General features: G+C 33.3%; 1 pseudogene; it reads right to left on the bottom strand.

Annotated features, from left to right (window-relative positions):
• Nucleotides 1-9608: 9608 nt before the first annotated feature.
• LOC120211012 lies at nucleotides 9609-22796 on the bottom strand (annotated as a pseudogene).
• Between the last annotated feature and the right edge of the window lie 1150 nt (nucleotides 22797-23946).

The raw sequence follows: 23946 nt of genomic DNA, 5'->3' as shown, positions 1-23946 counted from the left end.
AAATTTGGCAAAGTTTAAGTACTAAATGGTAAATATTGAGAAAGTTAGTGGCTTAAGTGGTAGTTGTGGTATTGTTGAGATATTGGGTTGGAAATTTAATGCTGAAAATTCATTGGGCTTAGTTGGGCCTTGAATTGAAGGAAATAATGAGAAAGGCCCATTATGAGTAAAAAGGAAAATTTAAGATGAATTTTAGAAGAATTCAAAAAATAATAATATTTTTGGGTATTATTATCATGTATAAAATATTAGTAAGAATACTAACATGTCTTTTATATTTGTATGTCCTTGTATGGATGCTTGTATAGATCGTGATCAAAACCGTGATACAAGCAAAGCGAAAGGCAAGGAAAAAGTTCAAGAGTAATCAGATATTGACAGTAAGGCATAATAGTGAGGCATTCCAGGTGAGTGCATTTATTATGTACTTATATTATATGGGGACGACTTATGATGAGTCAACCTCGAGTATTTTTATTTAAATATGCTTTAACACATTTTGAAATATTTTCATAAAGTTTATGAAAATGATTTTACGAATGATTTTAGGGTATGAACTGCGCTAAAACAAATGGAAGTGTTTCACACAAATTATTATTTATTGATGGTTTGGAATAAAAGTTTAACATATGATTTGGATTTTAAAGCATATTATATGTACATGGAGAGTCATATGTGCAATAGTAATACCATAAATAAGGTGGTATTGTAGTAGTACTTTATGTACTGTAGTAATATGTATATAATTGGCATACCTGGTGTGTGATGGATATCTATCGATTTTGTTTAATGCATTATTACATTTTTGTACCACTACTTTGTGTACTTGGAGTAGTACTTTGTGTACTATGGCACTTTGTGTGCAAGGATGATAGTCGTACGAGATTACTACTCCGAAAATTGTTAGTATAGTGTTCTTGTGTAGCACAATACCTATACGTTATCGCAGCACTTAGGTGCTTATTGTGTACCTTACATTCTCATTTGTCATACATTGGGCGGTGAAAGGATATTTTGGAATATACTGATTAATAAGTATGCTAAGCATACGAAATACTATTTCACAGGTTATTTGTTGGAAAATTGGCCTATCAAGTCAATTTTATGCGTTAATATATTTTATACGAGTAAACTCATATTTTGATCTTTTATGAAATACTTATGTTTTAATATACCTCATTTTATTATATTATGCCTCACTAAGTGAATACTTAGCGTGTGATGATTTTCATGTGTAGATAATAATGTACGATGGATTAAGGAGTGCAACTGATATCATCTGTCAAGGATTTCCTCATCAATAATAGTATGCCATCTCTAGATGTTTATTTTGATATTACTAGTCAGCATGTATTTAGATATTATATGATGCTCTGATATGACATATGGTATTTGGTTTGTAGTCCTATATTATATTTGAACTTAAGCTACTATGTAATGGGTTTCAAAATGCTATTTATATATTAGTAGTTAATGAACATACATTTTAAATATTATATTATTAAATCGTTTTATAAAAAAATATTTTATTGGTTTTCAAGTGCAATAATGTTTTAAAAGTCATGTGACATCTATGAATCGTGTACGAGGACATATACAAGGAATGGGTGTTACAGTTCTACTCATGTACCTTGTATTCTCTTACATATACATTGGGCTATACAGATAAATGTGAAAGTTATGACAGAATATAAAAAAAGAATATGAGAATGAAATGACAAGTTCTAAAACATGTAAGAATAGTAGTAAAATGAATTTTTTATGACATTTGATATTGAATTACATGATTATTTTGATGAAATCATGAGAGGATAATTTTCAGGTTTCAAGGGGAAATCAAACTGAACAGGTCGGTTTGAAAGTTTTAATGTTTTTATTTAAATTATAGTTTCATAATATAATACTTTACGAAATATATATTTTATATCATTTTAGTTATATTGTTTCCTCACTAAGTTTTAGTTAGCACGTGATGATTCTCATTCGTAGGTTCAAACAAAGAACAAGAAAGTGAAGTGAGGAGTTTTCCGAGCATCTTTTGGAAATCAAACCTACCGACAGTATCAATAAGATATTCTATCTTTGACTCATTAGTGGCATGTACATTTTATTTGTTGGGTTACTTTATTGAATTTATTTTAAAAAGGTCTGGAATAGTAAACTAGGACATTTTATCTTAGGTAGTTTATTTATGTTCATAGTTATGATTAAATAGTTTACATATAATACTAAAATTATAAATGGTTTCAAAATCAAGCAGTGTTTAGACAATTTTGCATAGTTTATGAACAGTACCAAATTGCCTAATTCGTTGCTTTAAATCATATTATTTTACAATGATTAAATATTATTTAATGATTTTTATATGATTAAGCAAAAAGTTTTAAAGTTGAAATAGGAAATGTTTAGAAAGAACAAATTTTTAAGCATATACGTTCAGCAAATGTCTGTTAAGTTGATGTAACATCTTTAGTTAGTATTTCAAGACATATAAAGGCTATGAGTGTTACATTTATTGGTATCAGGGTAGCAGGTTTATTCGATTCTTAGCCTAAAACGAGCCTATGTTATGTTAGAAATATGTGCATGCCACTAGGATGTCAAAATTACTGACTGGTATGGTTTTATGATTTTATTGATAATGCTGCTCCTTACTAACGTAACATGGAAGTGTATGTGTTAGATGTTGGAAATTAAGAATCAGGGAAAGAACGTAGATAATGCTAGAAAGAGAATCGAGACTAAAACTGATCCAAACGGATCCGAGAAAACTTTAATATTTCACCCTAGTAGAGTTGAAGCTATCAGGGATTTTCCTCCATTCTGTTGAAGAAATGACTCAGTGTTTAATAGGTAACTGAATTAGAGGAATCAATTAGAAATGTTATAAACTATACAAGAGATATTGAGATTTAAGAGGACCCGAATATTATTGAATTTATTGATGATTATGGGATGTTTATAGGGAAGTAAATCATTTGCTAAAAGTTTAAAGAAAGCTAAGTTTTTAGTGAAGCATATGATTATGTTATTGTTTGAAAGGATTTAAAATGAGTTCAAATAAGAATAGTTGTTTATATGGACTTAAAGAGTTTCAAGATTGTAGTAACTGGAGTAAGATTATTGAAATGAGAAAGTATATGAAAAATGACTTCAAGTGACAGAGTAGTAATTTATCATTGAGAATAGAATTTACGAATAAGTTGTGTTTATAATAAAGGTTAAGAATTTGCAATATTGCAATGAATTACCGCTTAGAGCGATTGAATTTTAAAGAACTCAAATAATTTTGAGATATTAATGGTAGGGAAAAAGAGTAATATGTTTCATAATGTGATTTTAGCAGTAATTGCTACGAAGTTATTGCTGTAAGATTACCAAGTCTTCTTAGTAAAGGAGGTGGATACTCAAAATTTCTTAGTTAAGTTGAATGATATTCCAACTGTTTGAAAGTATCCAAATACATATCCACAAAAGGTACTTGGATTACTTCCAGATTGGGATGTAGAAATTAGAATAAAGATGCTACTAGATATTGCGTTCATTTCTATAGCTCGTATCGAATGGCTCCGAATGAGCTCAGAGAATTAAAGGCATGGTTAGAAGAACTGTTAAGAATTGGAATTTACAAGACTAAACGTGTCATCTGGGACGCACCAGTGTTATTGCGAAAAAGAAAGATGAGTCTATGCAATAATGCATGGATTATCATCAGTCAAATAAGATAGCGGTGAAGAACAAGTATCCTCTTTGAGGATTGATAATCTTTCGATCAGTAAAAAGGTGTATTAGAGTTTTCCAAGGTTGATCTCCTAACTGGATGTTATCAGTTAAAGATAAGGAATAAGATCTTCCTAAGACAATTTTTCATAATTTTTCAGAATTCAATATGAACACTACATATTGCGGTAGTTTTTTTTTGGTTTAATAAATGTTCATGTGACATTTAAAGATTTGATAAACTAAGTATTTCAGTTATACTTGGTTTAATTGATGGTAGTGTTTATTTATGATATTTTGATCTATTGTAAGATCAAGAAGAACACGATGCATATATTTGTATAGGTCTTCTAACTATTTGGAAGAAGAGTTGTATTCTAAGTTGACAAAGTGTAAATGTTGGTTGTCCAAGGTTGTATTCCTTGGCCATGTGATCTCAGCTGAAAGGATAAGAATATATCTCAAGAAAGCATGAGCCTGATAAAGTCCAAGGAATGTTTTCAAATTTCAAAGTTTCTTGGGACTTGTTGATTATTAATGAAGGTTCATGAAGAGATTTATAATGATAGTTTTCCCTCTGACCAAGCTACTGGGGAAAGACATGTTATTCATTTGGAATGATAAGTGACAAGAAAACTTCAAAATGTTAAAAAATACTGACATAAGCTACAAGGCCAGTGTCATAAGAATCTAGAAACGATTATGTGATTTATAGTAATGTGTCTCATAATGGTTTAGAATATGTGCTCGTGCAAGAAGAAAAGTTAGGGCTTATTTTTTGAAGCAACGAAAGAATCATGAAAGAAATTTTTCGACTGATGATCTAAAGTTGGTAACAGTTGTGTTTACGTCATTAATATAACACCACTATCTTTATGATGAGTGACACTATATCTATACAGATCTCAAAAGTTAAAAGCATATGTTAACTTGGAGGAGTGAAAATAAAGGAAATGGATTGAATTCATGAAACATTAATGATGTGTGTATCGACTACCACCATGAAAGACCATTGTGGTGACTGATATGATAAATATCAAAAGAAATTTATGTTATGAGAATTTTGAATATGTGATTATCTTTAGGGAAAGATGGTGCTTTGATTGTAGAATTAAAGTTAAAGTCTATGTTGCTAGATCGAATAAAGCATCTTTAAAGAAAAGATTGAATGTGCTTATCAAAGATAGAACAAGCAGAAAAAGGTGAAACCAAAGACTTTAAGGTTAAGTCTGATGGATGCTTATATTATTGAGGAAAGAGTTGATATTAGAAGCATGCATGAAAAGAGTTATCATTGAGCTTGTTTCTAAATGGATGAAATGTCAGTGAGTTAAAGTAGAGCATCAAGTGCCTTCTGAATTATTGTAATTGATTTCTATCCCTTAATGGGAATAAGAATGAGTTACAATGGAATTTGTAAATGGTAAAAAAATTATTTAAGATAATCTCATGATAGATGTCGATCAACAAAAGTCTTATCCGGATTAAAAAAGGAAAAAAATATTCTATTAAAGTGGTAATAAGTGTTTCTTAAAGTATCGATAAGATGTTTCTCATGTTGTCATATCATAGGATATTAAGATTCAGTCAAAAATTTAACTTATGAAATTGGTACTTATTAAAGATCATTATAGAAATCAAAGGTTAAAAAAGTTAATCGGAAAAGATAACAATATTTAAAAAGCAATATATTCATCTGCCTACCTTATGTGCGTATTGAAAATTTGAGGATGAATTTTCTTAAGAGGGGAAGAATTGTAATACCCCAAAATTTTGATTAGTGACCAAAATATAAATTTTGAAAGTTTAGGGCAAAGTATGAAATTTTGTTAAAAACTAGAAAGTGTTAAAGTCTGGTAAAAATTTGGTAAATCGGATCAAATAAAAATTTTAAGTAAATTTGAAGGGAATTAAATTAAGCTTAGAAATATTATTTCCACATGTTAAAATGATGGAAAATAAAATGGAGCATTGGATTGAGAATTTTATTTCCATGTTCGATTTGGAGTGTTGGATGAAAATGAAAAAATTGAAATTTTTGGAAAATGGCATGGGCGAAGTTGTAAAGGGTAAAATAATTTGTTTATATTTGACTTTATAAAGATTATAAGGGTTATGTGGCTTGATATGAAGGTAAATATCAAGTTTCATTAATGTTAAAAAGGACATTTCTCATTAAAAGAATTTTATATTCATTTAAGTTTAAATACATGATAAATTAACATGAAAATAAGGAGAAATTTTATGAGACCAAGCCAATTTCAGCTCCAGTTCATGGCATTCATTTCTTAAGGTAAGAGAAATTTATATTTCATTTTGAGAAATTTCCTTTGGATTTTGGATAGAACCGTGAAATAGAAAATTATTCTATTCAAAAAACTCTATCATTTGGTACTATTATTGCATGCTAACTTGCTTGTGTTCAAAGATCCCAAATTCTAGGGTTTATGTTTATATTAGGGTTTACATAATTGATGATGAATTTTGATGTTTTTTAGATCATAGAATCGTTTCCAAGCTTGTATGATGATCAAAACTTCCTAAAAATGCTTCCATGATGTTTCAACCTAGACCCTAATTTAGTGAAGTTTATGTTATGATGAAATTTGATTAGGGATTTGATTGTAGAGATTTTATAAGGTTGAATAGAGGTTGATTTCATGCTCGAATCGAATCAAAATTGTATAAAATCGTGAAAAACCTATGCTTGAATTTTCAAAGTATTCGGCCTAGGCTAAGGAGGTTGAGATTTTTTTTAAATTATGTAGGGGCTTGAAATGATTGAGGAAGTATTCTACAAGCCTTAGAAAAATTTGTAGACCATTTTGTAATTTTTGGAAAGTTGGGGGATCTATTCGTTAATTATGGAAAAGTTGTGGGTTAACGTGTAAATGTGCAATACTTGATTTACTATGCTGGAAATTAATGTTTGAGTGTTGAAATTGATGTTAAAATGTGAAATTGGATTATTTTGGGAAATTGATAAAAGTTGAGGCTTAAATCACAAATATGGAAAAGTTGGGAACTTAAGTGAAATTGTTATGTGAAATTTGGATACAAAGGGACATGAATAGTCAATTTGAAGTGTTATGGTCAACAATTATGTTGTGACATGGAATTAGTATCGAATGAGCATTGAAAGAAATTTTAGGAAATTGTTTTCTATTGTGTGCCTATTAGTAAGATTATAACATTTGTGAGCCAATCCGCCTCCAAATTCTCTTCTCAATCCTATTTCTAACCCAAATCCAGACCCAAATAAGCTAATTATTCAAAACTCTTGTTTTAATGAATCGAGTCGCTAAAATCTGTATGAGCGCTACTCCGAAGGCTTCGAGTCTTATCCCCTTAGGAGCGAGTGTATGCCTACCTTTCCAGCCATATTTGTCCTCAAATTCAAAATACATTACTCTTATTAAATCTTGAAAATAAGAAACATTTTCAAAGTCAAATTAGTTGTCTACCACTAGGTGATCGATATTTTCTATTATAATACGATGTGTGTCCAAAACGAAGCTAGAACCCATATCGAAAGAATTCGCTCGTATCTCATGGGATGATATATACATCACTATAGTTGCTTCTTCTATAGCTAAGGGCCTTGACCTTATAGGGATAGACAATGAGAGAGACCATGTTGACACCACATTAGAAGTCGACAAAATGTCAGTATCTTTATCTTATTTTTATACATGATTATCTCTCGGTGATTTTGACCATCTGAAGGTAAATATTCCTCTGTACATAATGTTAGTATTTGGTGGCTTCACTGCTTCCACAATAATAAGAAGATAAACTTTACTGAAATTATTTTTGTGAACTTGTTGACATCGTCAACAACATTACTTCCAAGTGGATTTGGTTATTTTTTCCTTTGCATTTACTTGGATATTTATGTCATTTTGATGATTGTTATGGATTTTATGAATATTTGAATTTTTTAATATTTAAGACATTTATTTCTTTATTACGGTCATGTTTATTATTTAAGGATATTTTCAATGTTGACTAACCTTATTTAGCAAATATGATCTTCATAGCCTATATGTACATCTTATTTGGTTTCTAACTTTTTGATTTAACAAAAAGGGAAAGAAATATACTTTGATATTTTGATATCCCCTTAGGTTGACTTCTACGCTTCGACTAGGATAATTCTTTATAGACCTAAAGTATCCCATTGGGTTGGCTCCAACGTTCAATGAGCATAGGATAAGTCTTATGTATGTAAATCTGGGAAACTACATATATGTGTACAGTTAAAAGGTAGATATATGTTTTAAATAAAACCTCATTGTCACTTTTACATTATATTAATAAACTAATTTTGAAACTTATCTATATGTTTTATTTTTCACTTACTTAAACATATTGAGCTCCCTAGCTTACTCCCCAAACTTTTTTATTTTTCAAGTACTTTTGGATATACATCCCAAACTTTACACTTAGAGGATTGACACAACACTTATTGTACTTTTGTTGTAATATTTCCATCTTCCAAATTGTCTTTATTTTGATGACATGTGTCTATATTTTGATATACGTATTTTATGACATTACTTTTACTATTGATGTATGAATTATTTTAGTAAAATTCACCATTCATCAGGTACCCGCTAAGATTGATAATGTGGTCGGAGACTTGATCCATGAACCCATAAAAATTAGCAAGGTAAAATGTGACTTGAGAACCAAATGATAAAAATACCCAAGTATTCTTAGGCTTAACATAAAAATTAGTGCACAAACTATATCGTTTCTCATTTAGGTGCCTAAACTATTTTTCATTCAATTCATGTGCCTAACATTTCTAACGTTACACTTTTAGATGTCTGAACTGTCATTTTAGTTAAATTTCACCAGTAAATGACATGTGTCACATTCATAAAATTTTGAAATTTTTATTTAAAATAAAAACTTTAAAATTGTTTGTTTAAAAAAATTCAAATTTTCTTAAATCTAAAAAAACCCCCTCAAAATTAAAAATTTTAATTTCAAACCTCAAACACTAATCATCGCTACCTCCACTCCTAGTCACCTCCATTGACAAACAACCACTTCAGTCATCACCGCCCACCCAATGACCAACCATCATCTCAATCCCTTAAATTCTTAAATCACTAAAATCTTAAACATTTAAATCCCTTATGTCCCTTTGATCGACCGTAACAACCAACCTTTTAATGACTCTGACAATTGAACATCTGGCCATTTGGTTGGCCACTACAGTGCGACGCGAGGTAGGAGTTTATTTTACATATATATATCTTTAAAAAAATAAAAATTTCAAAATTATATAAATATAACATTTTATTTAAGTGGAAACGGTCAAAACACCTAAAATATAACATTAAAAATATTAGGCATTTAGATTGACCAAAAAATAGTTTAAACACCTAAATTGGAAAAAAAATATACAATTAGGACACTTTTTTTATATTAAGCCTTATTTTTATTCAGATCAACGGGTCAACATTTGGATAATTTTAAACCCTGTCATTATAAAACAACCTTTGGTAGGAGACACTGAAAAACTAAATAGAAAGCAAGTCAAAATTGATCTCAGCAGCTGGTTTGTTGCACTAACAGATCTAGAAAACCAAAACCAACAGTTTGGAATGAACTTGGACAAACAGCAGCAAAGATGCAACGGAGGAAATTTATATGCTACTCACCTTGTATTCCTAAACTCTAAATTGTTATTCTAAACAGCAAACAGTTTTTAGCACTTTGATTTCAATGAGCATTTCAAAATAAAGAATCAGCAGGTTAGGTTAGGCCGAGAAAATTCATCACTTTCATTAACACCTTGAGGGTTCAGTTTGAATAAGGGAAGTAAGCAAAAAGAAAACTTGTATTTTAGAGAATCATAAATATATGTTCAAGAACTATGCAGGTACTCGTACTACCTCAGGTTCCAAGGGTGTTGAACCATAAATATAAGTTGGCTCAGCCGGACTTATATGGTCGTTCCCCGAGTATCCGGACCAAGTCCTCTTGGTGAAGTATCTCTTTCTCTAGAAGCAATTCCGCAATCTGAGCAACATGCTCCTTGTGCTCCTCTATCAGCTGCACCGTTCGCTCATACGCCTTACCCACCCACTCTCTAACTTCGCCGTCGATAATTGCACCAGTCTTGTTGCTATATGGCTTGGTCATCTCAAATGCATCATCCCGTCGAGGTAAAGAAAGAAGACCAACCTTGTCACTGAAACCATATACTGCTATCTGCGCATACGTCATCTTCGTTACTTTCTCCAAGTCATTTTGAGCTCCAGTTGATATCTTCCCCAACAAAACCTATTCCCCATAAAAGACGCATGTCATGGTTAAAAAATCTAACATGCAACACAGAAATATCAATGCCACTGAAAAGTGCAAAATATTACACCCCATACATGTTGGCTTTACTCTTTCTACCTAAATAAAGAAGAGCAGTTGTGAGGCATAAATACCATCTAGGATTTCACCTGAAATTGATATACAAGCATATCAGACGCTTGGTCCAATCAGGATATCAAAACAGAACCCAAAAACATGATGTACATACATGCATGAGAAATGTTGTCCAATACACGTGCTTCAAATACAAGCATATCAAACCTGAGTGTCAAACCTAAATAACTTGACTAGCAAGCAAACCTGAACAACATGAACCCAAAATAACCTGAAATTGAAATGACCCAAAGAATCCAATTGATCTGATACAAAACTAGCTCAACCCACCCAATCGACAAGTTTACATGATACTAGAGGCTTCTGTTTCAACCTAGGAATAGAAAGTGTTCACGAGCCAGGGCAAGTCAAGTTCAAACCAAGCCCATATTATTATTTGATGTCTAAAAAATATATTATTTTTATATATTAATTTTTATATAATATAAATTACATAATATATAAAAGAAAAGAAAATTAGCAAATTACAAACTTAAAAATGGGTTTTGAATATTGAAGCACGAGCCCAACACACACTTTAATCAGGCCTTTTTTAACCAAAACCATTTTCTGGGGTGGTTCGGCCTTCAGGCTTGGATGAGTCAGCCTGGACCTTAAACAGATCTACCAAGGAACTAAATGTTCAAGCACTGAGGAACATACTGAGCAAATCCCAGTACAGCAGTACCATGAGAAGGTGCAACAAGAATAAGATGTTTTCTGAATTCCGATGTCTATGTTCTAAAGAAGTCTATGTTTTCTAGTTCAGAAATATATTTAGATAGAAGAAAAGCATGAGAATGTGCTCTGAAATTTCACCTGTTCAGCAGCCCGCCCACCTAGCGTCATGCAAGTCACATCAAACAGCTGCTCTTTAGTCATCAGAAGATTTTCATTAGGAGCATACTGAGCAAATCCCAGTGCTGCGTTACCACGAGGAACAATTGATACTTTAAGCAATGGATCTGCATGCTCCAAGAACCAACCAGCAACCAGGGTTTCAAAAAACGGTCCGCGACCGCGATTTTGGCCGCGATATAGCGGTTTCGCCGCCGTCCGAGTTAACCACGACGGCCGCAATAGCGTCCGCGACAACCGCAATAGCGCCCGCAACGGCCGCAATCACGGTAAATCCGAAATAACTGAAAACGCGACCGCGACTGTGATTTGAAACCCTGCCAGCAACAGAACGGCCGGATTCATGGTAAGCAACAGTTCGCCTTTCCAACTTGCTTATAACCTGCATTAATAGAAAAAAAATGCAACATGAGATAAAGCTTCACGGCTTACAAGAAGCTAGAACTAGTCAGAACAGAGAAACAGATGGGTCATAGTTCTTTGACACTACTTAAACTGGAGAATGGAGACCAAACAGAGAATAAGTAATAAAAAAATTAATCTTATATCTGAAAAAACAGATTTTGACATTTAAATTCAAATCAGTCATCTACATGCTCAATTACATCTCTATTATCATAATCAACCACATTGATTGAATAGAATTTCAATTATATAACGCTGTGCATTAGTAAACAAAGGAGGCAGATGACGAGGAAGAACATACCTTGTTCTTCTTTTCTAAACCACCTATTACTCTGTCTATAGCAGCCTCAAAATGTTCCATGGTTATCGCTGCACTTTCATTCCTTGCAGCAATCAATGCTGCTTCATTGCAGACATTTGCAATGTCAGCTCCAGCAAAACCAGGGGTTAGGGCAGCAAGTGGCTGAGAGTAATATGATGGCTCATTATCAAGTTTTAGTTTCTTCAAGTATATTTGGAAGATTTGGTCACGACCCTTGATGTCGGGTTTGTCAATTGTAATTTGACGGTCAAACCGTCCAGGTCTTAATAGGGCTCTGTCTAAAATGTCGGGCCTATTTGTTCCAGCAAGCACAACAACTCCAGAGGTCGTTCCAAATCCATCCATTTCTACAAGCAACTGATTAAGAGTACTTTCCCGCTCATCATTGCCACCAGAAAAGCCTCCACGACCCCTTTCTCTACCTATTGCATCAATCTCATCAATAAATACAATACTAGGAGCACATTGCCTTGCCTCCTGAAACAAGCTTCTCACTCTTGATGGCCCAACTCCGACAATCATTTCCATAAAATCTGATCCAGACATAGAAAGGAAAGGCACACCAGATTCACCAGCAGTTGCCTTTGCAAGTAGTGTCTTCCCTGTGCCAGGAGGACCAACAAGAAGAGCACCTTTGGGAATTTTAGCTCCTAATTCCTCATATTTTTTTGAGTTCTTTAAGAAGTGCACAAACTCCATAATTTCTTGCTTTGCCTCATCACAACCAGCAACATCTTTAAAAAAGACCTGAGATAGCAAGTAAATCATTGCGGGAATTATCACAATGTTGACCGTATAACACATTTCGTACGAGTATGACAACAACGATATAAAGTTCCAAAGAAAACTTCTGAAGATGATTTACCTTGTCTTTTGCATTCTTGTCCATTTTGGTAATCTGAGCCTTGCCAATATTGAATATTCCACGACCACCTTGGCCATCAGGACCACCATCTCCGAATCTAATTTGCAGCATTATTATCCCGATAAACCATAAGCAACATAAGATTAAGAGTGTGAGTACAAAGTGCATCAACTCTTGGAACCAGTTCACTTCATCTACATAGATTACAGGAACATGATTATGAGGGTCTATCCCCAAAGCTTCTTGGGCTTCCTCTAGCTTCTCTTCGAAAGATTCAACACTCCCTATGTTGAAGTTGTACTTGTATTGACTTGTCTTTGTACGGGAAGGGCCACCATTTGTTGGAGTTTCTATAGCATCATCAGTTGTTTGATTTGCATAGCATGGTGAGCTCCTCACATACACTTTTGCAACTGATTTATTTGAAACAACAATTTTTTCCGCCAAGCCAGGTTCCAATAGTTTGGTTTTGAACTCTTGGAAACTAATCTGAAAAACACACCAAACATCGTAAAGAAAAGTGAAAAGAGAGAGAGAACTAGAAATTAAATCAGTTTAAACCACATAGAAAACAAAATAAAATCTGTTTTTTCTCGGGGATGCAAAATCAGATAGAAGCTTAAACCTAGCATCAGGCATATAATTTTTTCCACCTCGTAGTGGTTCCATGTTTTCCCAGTATAACCCACACACAAAAGGCATCAATTTCAACACTGTTCCCTGTTCTTGTTTCACCAACTTTGGTTAATTGAACTTAGTTTTCTGAATGGGATTATAATTACATTCTTGAACATAAGTGATATGTAGGTATACAAAGGGAGGCTAAGCTCAAAAAGTTACGCTAAGGCCAACAGGAACAAGAATCATGAAGATTATCAGTTTCACTAGTGGGAGAAAGACAAATTCATAGAGCCAATAAACTATATCCTTTAATATACTAACTCATCTAACTTCATGTTTAGTAACACCGTGAAAACATTATCATCAAGATGGTGCCTTGTAACAAGCAATAGATTGTTTAAGAACCAGTTTAAGAACCAGTTTAACCAGTTCTGAAAAATAAGGGGGAAAAACCAGCTAACCTGCATCAGCTCCTCAAGAGCTGACATTAATGAGAACATAATCCGAACCAGCAATAAAAGGGTGAAAATGCTTAGCACAAACATCTGCACCAATGTTTGAATGTTTGGGAAATTCCCAGGTTCACCAGCATTTGACTACCCTGGAAAATCACATAAATATAAGCTCAAATTAGTTAGCACACACATTAACCAAGAAACCTTCAATTTAGACAACATCTCCTCAATGTGATGTCACAAACATAAGAAAAAAAATAATAGTAACATGAATTTAAAAAAAATCTATAAATAAGTTGACATCTTTCACTAGTTTCAACATTTTAACTAAATCAGATGATAATACTTTCCCTACTATGAAAGTTCTAAATTATCACCGAAATTAGTATTATCTATCCTTAACCATATTTTTAAAAAAAATGATAAAAGAAGTACCTTTGGATCCGGATCCGGATTTACGTTTATTAGCCTTAGGAATAGCTTTCTTGCTCTTGGGAAAGTTATTTTCATAATCTACAACAATTCAATTAAAAAGGAAATAAAAAAGGTGTAACAATTTATATAATAAGTATCAAAAAGAAAGAAAGAAAAAAACAGTGACGATCACCAATTCACTCACTTCTTTTCTTAGGTCCTTCACTGCAGAAAACCCGCCTAATCCTAGGGTTTGCGAGAATCGAATCCAAATTCGACAATCGTGAATTGGAAATAAACTGCTTCCCAGCTCCAGCTGGTGCCAAGAAACCCTTTACAAACCCTAACCCTTGATCAACGCGCGGAATGCTTGGGACATTCTTTTCATTAGATAAAAGCTTCCTCGACACGCCATTCTATTCGTTATAAAATATCAGAACATTCATATCATTATAAAACGAATAAAGGAGAGCATTACAAATTTAAAAAAAAAAATGAGAAGGGAATAAATATTGTGTATGAGTAGGTGGGAAATTCTTTTATTATAAATAGAACTTTTTTCCTCTTTAGTTTAGTATCCCACGAATATAAGTCTTCTTTTATATTAAAGGTTATTTGTATTATTTCTCTCTCTTTGTAATATTTCTTCTATTAGTAAAATATTATTTTAGTAATGTTCGAGGAGGTAGGTATAATTTTGGCCTAACCTCGTTAAATTTTGGTGTTCTCTTTTATGTCTATTTAATAGTTATTGTCGGGTATAGTTGTTGTTAATTATTGTCCTATTAAAATTATTTGTCTTGGTAGTTCTGTCTAAGGAAAGTGGGTTTTAAGAGGGACCATTGTGACCCCTCCTCTTTCCTGGGAATCTATCTTGGGGTGATTTTTAGTATAATCGTTTTCACGCTAGTCACCTAGATAATAGTTTTCAAGGTGAATTTGTTATTATTGGTAGAAATTAACCCGAATTCCACAACAATTGATATCAGCACTCTTGGTTTATTTTAGTAAGCTCTGTGGTTGCAGCTTAGGTTGATCTTCCACATCAGAAAAAATTTTCTTGGGGTAATTGACATTCCGCATTGGCAGCTATTAAATATAATTTGTAGCAGAAATGGCAGACGACACAAAAACATCCGCAAGAAATGCTGTGACAAATGTTAAATTTGCAGTAGAGATTTTTTATGGCACTGGTCATTTTGGCATATGGCAAAGTGATGTTCTAGATGCCCTATTTCAGCAGGGTCTATACATTGCTATTGAAGGAGAGAAACCAGATGATGTTGAGGAGAAAGAATGGAAGATGATCAATAGATTGACATGTGGTACTATTCGATCGTGTCTTTCTAGAGAGCAGAAGTATGCATTTTCTAAGAAAACTTCTGCAAGTAAATTGTGGAAGGCACCAGAGGAGAAATTTTTGAAGAAAAGCGATCAGAACAAGTTCTACATGAAAAAGATATTGTTCCGCTTCAACTATGTACCAGGTACCACTATGAATGATCACATTACTAGCTTTAATCAGTTGGTGTCTGATGAATATGGACGTGACTTTTGAAGACGAAGATCTGACTCTGATGTTGATGGGATCACTTCCTGATGAGTTTGAGTATCTTGAAACTACTCTACTTCATGGGAAGGTTGATGTGTCTCTCAGTGAAGTAACTGCTGCCTTGTATAGTTATGAATTGAGAAAGAAAGACAAACAAGAAAAATACAAGTGTCGAAGCAGAAGCTCTTGTTGTTAGAGGCCGTTCGAAGAGTCAGAATAAAGGAAGAAGAGGGAAATCGAAGTCAAAGTCGAGATTGAGCAAAGATGAATGTGTCTTTTGTCGAGAAAAAGGGCATTGGAAGAAAGAATGTCCCAAGCTAAAGAATAAAGGCAAACCTGAAAGGGGAAATGTTGTCTCAGAATCAAATGTGGTCGAGTATGATGATACAGATTCAGATTTCGCATTCGCTGCTACGCCATCAACCAGTTGTTCTAGTTCATGGTTGTTATTCAGCTTGTAGCCACCATATGACCCCCAATAGAGAATGATTCTTTGATTTTAAAGAACTAAAAGGTGGAATTGTCTACACAACAAATAATTCCCCTCTTGACACACTTGGGATTGATTCAATTCGCTTGAGGAATCAGGATGGATCAATCAGAACCTTAACAGATGTTCATTATGTACCAGATTTAATGAGAAATCTCATCTCTATGGGAACCTTAGAGTCAAAAGGTTTAGAAGTGAGGGCAAAAGATGGGTTATGAGGATTATCTCTGGTGCACTGGTGATAATGAAGGGAATCCGAAAAAGAAACAATGTGTATTACTTTCTAGGTAGTACAATTGTTGGGACAACAGCAGTGGCAGCTTCTACTGATGAACAGGAGTCAGAAGCAACCAGGTTATGGCATATGCGCTTGGGGCATGTTGGTGAAAAATCCTTGAAATTGCTGATAGATCAAGGATTATTGAAGGGTGCTCGAGCTTGCAAATTAGCTTTTTGTGAGCATTGCATCAAAGGGAAAAAGACGAGGGTGAAATTTGGAACAACAATCCATGATACTAAAGGTATTTTAGATTATGTATATTCAGATGTATGGGGGTCTTCCAAGACAACTTCATTGGGAGGAACACACTATTATGTCACATTTGTTGATGATTTTTCCCAGAGAGTTTGGGTGTATACAATGAAGACAAAGGATGAGGTGCTAGGATTTTTTCCTTAAATGAAAAAAGATGGTAGAGACTCAAACATGCAGAAAAATCAAACGTCTCCGTACAGATAATTGTGGAGAGTACAAAAATGATCTATTTCTAAAAGTATGTGAAGAATAAGGTATTGTTAGGCATTTCACTGTCAGATCTACACCACAACAGAATGGGGTGGCAGAGCGTATGAACCGGATATCAGTGGAGAAGGTTCAGTGTATGTTGTCTAATGTTGAGTTAGGCAAAGAATTTTGGGCTAAGGCTTTGGTCTATGCTTGTCACCTTGTCAACCGCTTACCATCGACTGCTATTGGTGGTAAAACACCATTAGAGAAATGGTTTGGAGAACCTGCTACAGATTATGATTCCTTACATATGTTTGGTTCCACTGCATACTACCATGTTAAGGAGTCAAAGTTGGATCCAAGAGCAAAGAAGGTGATCTTTTTGGGGATCACCTCTGGTGTGAAAGGTTATCGTCTTTGGTGTCCAGAAACAAAGAAAATAATCTTTAGTAGGGATGTTACCTTTGATGAATGTACCATGTTGAAAAAGGCGACTTCAGAAAAATTGGAGCAGACAGATGGAACTCCCAAACAGGTGGAGTTTGAAGGAAGCAAAATTGACCCAGCCAGTAAAGAAACTGATGTTGACTCTCCTATGGTAGAAGAAGAGTCAGATGAAGAAGAGGTTCAGACCCAAGAACCTCCACAACAACATGAATCAATTGCAATCAGAAAGAGAAAGAGGACCATTAGACAACCTGCTCGTTATGTTGATATGGTCTCTTTTGCATCACCAATTGTAATTGATGACATTCCTGCCATTTTTAATGAAGCGGTCCAAAGTTCAGAACATAAAAAGTGGAGGATCGCCATGAATAAAGAAATGCAATCCCTTCAAAAAAGAATCAGATGTGGAAAATAGCTAGTCTTCCGAAGGGAAAGAAGGCAATTGGGTGTAAGTGGGTATATGCAAAGAAAGATGGATTTCCTGACAAGAATAACATCCGCTACAAAGCAAGATTGGTGGCTAAAGGCTACGCTCAAACGGATGGAGTTGATTATAATGAAGTATTTTCTCCAGTTGTAAAACATTCCTCCATCAGAATTTTGTTGGCTTTGGTAGCACAGTTGAATTTGGAACTAGTTTAGATGGTTGTAAAAACTGCATTTTTACATGGAGACTTGGATGAGGAAATCTACATGACTCAGCCAGATGGATTCAAAGTTGCTGAAAAAGAAGAGATGATGTGCAAATTAGAAAAATCGTTGTACGGATTAAAGCAATCTCCAAGGCAGTGGTACAAGCGATTTGACAAGTTTATGATAGGGCAGAAGTACACAAGAAGCAAATATGATCATTGTGTGTATTTATGCATGCTACAAGACGGATCCTATATATATCTTCTTCTTTATGTTGATGATATGCTGATAGCTTCTAGGAGTCAGACAGAAATTGCGAAACTAAAGACTCAATTGAACAGGGAGTTTGAGATGAAGGATCTTGGTGGAACGAAGAAGATTCTAGGCATAGAGATATCAAGGGATAAGAAATTGGGGAGGCTTTGTTTGTCTCAGAAAGAATATCTGAGGAAGGTACTAAAACGTTTTGGGCATGAATAAGAAGTCAAAACCAGTTAGTACACCTCTTGCTCCTCATTTTAAGCTCGGTGCATCCATGTCACCTAAGGATGATGCAGAATGGGAATACATGTCAAAGGTTCCATATGCAAGTGCTGTTGGTAGCTTGATGTATGCAATGGTGTGTACAAGACCCGATATTTCACAGGCAATTGGGGTTATGAGCAGGTATATGCATGATTCTGAAAATGAGCATTGGCAAGCTGTGAAATGGATTCTGCGGTATATTCTGAACACCTTAGATGTTGGTTTGGTCTTTCAACAGGACAAACAAGATGGTCAATGTGTAGTTGGGTATTGTGATTCAGACTATGTAGGTGATTTGGACAAAAGTCGATCAACTACTGGTTATGTTTTTACATTTGCAAAGGCACCAGTCAGTTGGAAGTCCACCTTACAGTCAATAGTGGCTTTGTCTACTACAGAGGCAGAGTATATAGCAGTTACAGAGGCTGTGAAGGAGGCAATTTGGCTTCATGGGTTGTTTGGTGAATTAGGAATGGAACAGAAGCACATCAAATTTCATTGTGATAGTCAGAGTGCTATTCATTTAGCAAAGAACCAGGTTTACCATGCAAGGACGAAACACATCGATGTTCGATATCACTTTGTACGAGAGATTCTAGAAGAAGGTGGAGTCATAATCCAGAAGATTCGGACCACTAAGAATCCTGCTGATATGTTGACAAAAGTGGTAACTGCAGTCAAGTTTAAACATTGTTTAGACTTGGTCAATGTTGTTACAAATTGAAAGATGAATTTGCAGAAACTACTGAAGATTGGATTTTTGAGAGATGTGTGTGGAATTTGCCAAGGTGGAGATTTGTTGGTTTTTTGGCAAAATCCCACATTGGTTGTGTATAAGGAGGAGGGGAAATTCTTTTGTTATAAATAGAGCCCTCATCCTCATTAGTTTAGCATCTTACAAATATAAGTCTTCTTCTATATTAAAGGTTATTTGTACTCTTTCTCTCTCTTTGTAAGATTTCCTCTTTTAGTGAAATTTTATTTTAGTAGTGTTCGAGGAGGTATGTATAATTTTGGCCTAACCTCGTTAAATTTTGGTGTTCTCTTTTATGTCTATTTAATAGCTATTGTCGGGTATAGTTGTTGTTAATTATTGTCTTATTAAAATTACTTGTCTTGGTAGTTCTGTCTAAGGAAAGTGGGTTTTAAGAGGGACTATTTTGACCCCTCCTCTTTCCTGGAAATCTACCTTGGGGTGATTTTTAGTACAATCGTTTTCACACTAGTCACCTAGATAATAGTTTTCAAGGTGAATTTGTTATTATTGATAGAAATTAACCCGAATTCCACAACAACTGCTTGGAAATTGGAGCGAGAATAACGGTAGAGAGAGCGACCAATTCTAGAGAAAATAATTGTGAAAGTATGAAAAATGCTCACATGAACCAAATGAGATTAGTTAGTTAACCCTTAAAGGATGAGTTTCCTTTTGTTTTGGAGGTTGAAGGGACGATAACACGAAGGAAATGTGAGATTTTGTGTTTTAGCATAGTTCCGGGATCTTTGAATTTTGAACTGCCTGCTTTTATGACTCGATTTACCGTTTTTAGACCTGTTGATTGCGTCGCTCGTCTGTTTTTCAAGGTTTATTTTGTCATTTCATGTGTGAGTTGCATTTCAGGTTTTTGTTTTCGTTTGTGGTAGGAGGCCAACTCTTTGTTGGGGTCCACTAGAAATTTGAACTGTAGGTTAGAAACCTAATGGGTCAAAATTTGGGCTTTTAAATCTACCTTAGATTGGTCAATTTTATATATAATTAGATTGTTTGGTACTTAAATATTAAAAGAAATTACAGTTAATAAGATATAAAAATATTTTTTATCGGTATTTTTTAATAGTATTAGATGATTAAAATGTAGTAAATATTCTAATATCTTTTTATTATTGATAACGTACACACACTCGTAAACGTAATTGCTTGAACTCAGGACTTATAGGGAAAATAATACTTCATTTAACCACTGTCACTTCATAATATCAAAGATTCTTAAACTTTTTTTTTTGGGGGGGGGACTAACGTGATCTTAAATTAATTTATGTGGTGTTTGTTTTTACTGTGTAAGGTATGCAAAGCTCTTATGTCTGCGCCGCGTAGACCACGCGCAGACATTGGGCTTCGCAGACTGTTTGTTTTTTAGAAGAAGACAGAAACTCTTCTAACGTCTGCGCGAGGTCTTCTTGGTGCAGACATAGTTTTATGTCTTCAAAGGTCTTTAAACCTCTTCAAATAAATTAAAATTATTTAAATCTATTTTAAAATTTTATTTTAAAATATGGATTGATTTATTTTAAAATATGGATTGATTTATTTTAAAATATGGATTGATTTATTTTAAAATATTGATTGATTTATTTTAAAATATGAATTGATTTATTTTAAAATATGGATTGATTTATTTTAAAATATGGATTGATTTATTTTAAAATATGGATTGATTTATTTTAAAACATGGATTGATTTATTTTAAAATATGAATTGATTTATTTAAAAAAAATTATTATTGTAGTTGTATGGATTATTTAAATTTCAGTATTATAAAACTAAAATTATTTAAATTTCAGTATTGCAAAACTCTTTTAAGTTTAAAAAATCAGTTTATTTATATTTCAGTTTATTTTAGCAGTCTGCAGACGTTAAAAAACAAACAATCTTCTTCTTGTAGACTGTAGACTTTTGGTCCACCTCTTCTGCTGCAGATGCTTGCAGATGTGGTCTGCAAACTGCAGACCTTTTATCTCTGCAAAAACAAACATCACCTCAATCTTTTAATTAACGAAAAACAATGTTGACTCTTACAGTACCGACATATCAATTTCACAATGCTGACATGATAATATATGGTACTGGCACGAAAATTACGATGCTAATTAAGAGTGTTCAAAATTATCGGATTCTACATACCTAACCTGGATAAAAATTAGGCATGTAAATGAACCGAACGTTCAACGAACCTTTCGGTGAGAAATTCGTTTAAGTTCGTTTATTTATTAAATGAATGAACATGGACAAGATTTTATGTTCGTTTAATTAAATGAACGAATACAATCAAAGGATTTGTTCGTTCATTTACGTTCGATAATCTGTTCATTTATGTTCGTTTATTTTATCTTCGTTTAAGTTCATTCATTTATATTAAGTCCAATCCTCAAACTTGTTTAAAATATTAATACCTAATAAATTTTAACCATAAAATCATTAATATTTTAAAATTGAAGTATTTTTAAAACCATATAAAATACCCAAATCAATTAAAGAATATATAAACCCTAAAATTATTTGGAAAGAAAAAAAAACTCTTCTTAAATATAAACACAATTAACTTTGAGTTCTTTCGTTTATATTCGTTTTTTTCCGTTTGTTTGTGTTTGTTTACGTTCGTTCATTTGTTTTCGCTTATCATTTTAACGAACGACCATGAACGAACACGAGCAAACTACATTCTTTAATGAATGAACAAAAACAATAAATTTGTTCGTTTAGTAGTTTGTTTCCGTTGTTTGTTCGATTAAAATTAAACGAATGAACATGAAAATACCTTCATTCGTGTTCGTTCTATTCGTTTACAGAACGAATAAAAATAACTAGATATTTTTTCCTCGAATTTTCTTCTCAGATCGAGTAAAGTTCGCTAATTTTCAATTTATAATATTTAAAAATATAGACAACACAATTTTTGAAAGAATTCAGATTTTGAAGATCATGTGAATACTTTAAACTAACTCCCACAAAACTAACTCCCGAATCTACTTTTACTTCGATTTTAAGGGATTTCCAATAGTATCGAACTCAAAACGACTCATAAAATTGTCAAAATGTACTCAATTTGCAAGAAAAAAAAATTCGAACAACAATTTCAACAGATATGATAAAATTTAAAAGAATTGCTTGATTGGGTCAAGTTTTATCACAATTTTCCACATTTTAAAATAAATTGGCAAGACACTATAAGTATATACGGATGACCACAATTCAAACCTTGGAAAGTGGTAACCTTTCTCCCTCAAATATATAAGGCTTAATTATAAAATAAGTGCCCAAGCTATACTGCTTTTTTAAATAGGTGCCCAAACTTTTTTTTGAATCATTCAGGTGCCTAAGATTATAAACGTTACCATTTTAAGAGCCCGAGATGTAACGACTCTTGAAAAAGTCTGTTAAGTGACATGTGTCACGCTCTAGTAATTTTAATTTTAAAAAAAAATAAAAAATTATTATATTTATAAAAAACCCTATTTTTCTAAATTACAAAAAAGAAAAACCTAAATCCTAAAAATCCCTAACCCTAACCTCCCTTGTCAGCCACATTGCCGATGCAGACCATACCATCTCCCTAGTCAGTCGCCGTCTCTTTTACAGTCGTGCACATCGTTGGATCACCTGAGTGTCGTAAATTTGAGGATTTGAATTCGTCAGAGAGCAATTTCGGGTCATGATTTTGTCGTTTTCTTCATCGAAGACGCAATGTTTGTGGTCGAGTTTGGCCTGTTGTAGGGTACAAATTCTAGTGGGGGTCCAATCGACGTCAAACGATAATGGCCAATGTGGGTTTAAGGATTGAAATTGGAGTTTTCAAAGTTTTGAAAATTTTTAAAGTTCTTCAAAATTTTAGGGTTTTTTAAAAATATATAATTTTAATTTTATTTTAAATAAAAAATTTAAAGTTAATAGAACGTGACACACATCACTTAACCGTGAAATTCAACGATTGTTATGTCCCAGATGCCTAAAGTGGTAACGTTTGTAACGTTAGATACCTGAAAGATTCAAAAAAAAAGTTTGGACACCTATTTGGGAAAAGTGGTATAGTTTGAGCGCTTAATTTTTAATTAAGCCAATTTATAATGATTAAACAACGAAAAAAAACAAAAACAAAAATCAAATACATAATTAGCTTCATTTTGATCAAAGTTCGTTCCAATTTCTTGTAACTATGATAGACACATATGAAGATACAAACTAGCAATAGTAACAACTTCCTCAACACACTCAATTTTAAATAATATAGCTAATTATGAGATAAAGACATTAAATAAATAAACCTCTTTGCACTGAGCTACAATTGGGGATGAGACAAAGAGATAAAAGAGGAGGAAGAAGAAGAGTGATTGTATCGAGCTAAAAGGAAAAAAAACAAACAACTTACAGAAACTTTTAGTTGTGTTTTAGAGTTAAATTTGATATTACAGAAACTTACATGATTGATACACTTTTTCTGTCTTGATTTTGCACAATGATGCCCTCTATATGGACATGCATGTGTCAAATTACAAAACCTACCAGTAAACCACCTACAAACCATATGCTTAAAACGGCGTAAGAGTTGAGAGGTGAAAAAAAAGTAACACCCCACCAACCCTATTTCTATTTTGAGTGTGCTTTGTCTGGTTAATTGACAAGTTAGAAGGTACCTTTTCACATCCTCAATGATTATCGCTCGTAGCGACGGTTTCAAGACTTACTTGCAACGAAAAGTGAT

Source organism: Hibiscus syriacus, unplaced genomic scaffold, assembly GCF_006381635.1.
Source record: "Hibiscus syriacus cultivar Baekdansim isolate YM2019G1 unplaced genomic scaffold, ASM638163v2 tig00109957_pilon, whole genome shotgun sequence".
Classification (NCBI taxonomy): domain Eukaryota; kingdom Viridiplantae; phylum Streptophyta; class Magnoliopsida; order Malvales; family Malvaceae; genus Hibiscus; species Hibiscus syriacus.
The sequence above is the reverse complement of the archived record's forward strand: the minus strand, read 5'-3'. Positions and strand labels throughout refer to the sequence as shown.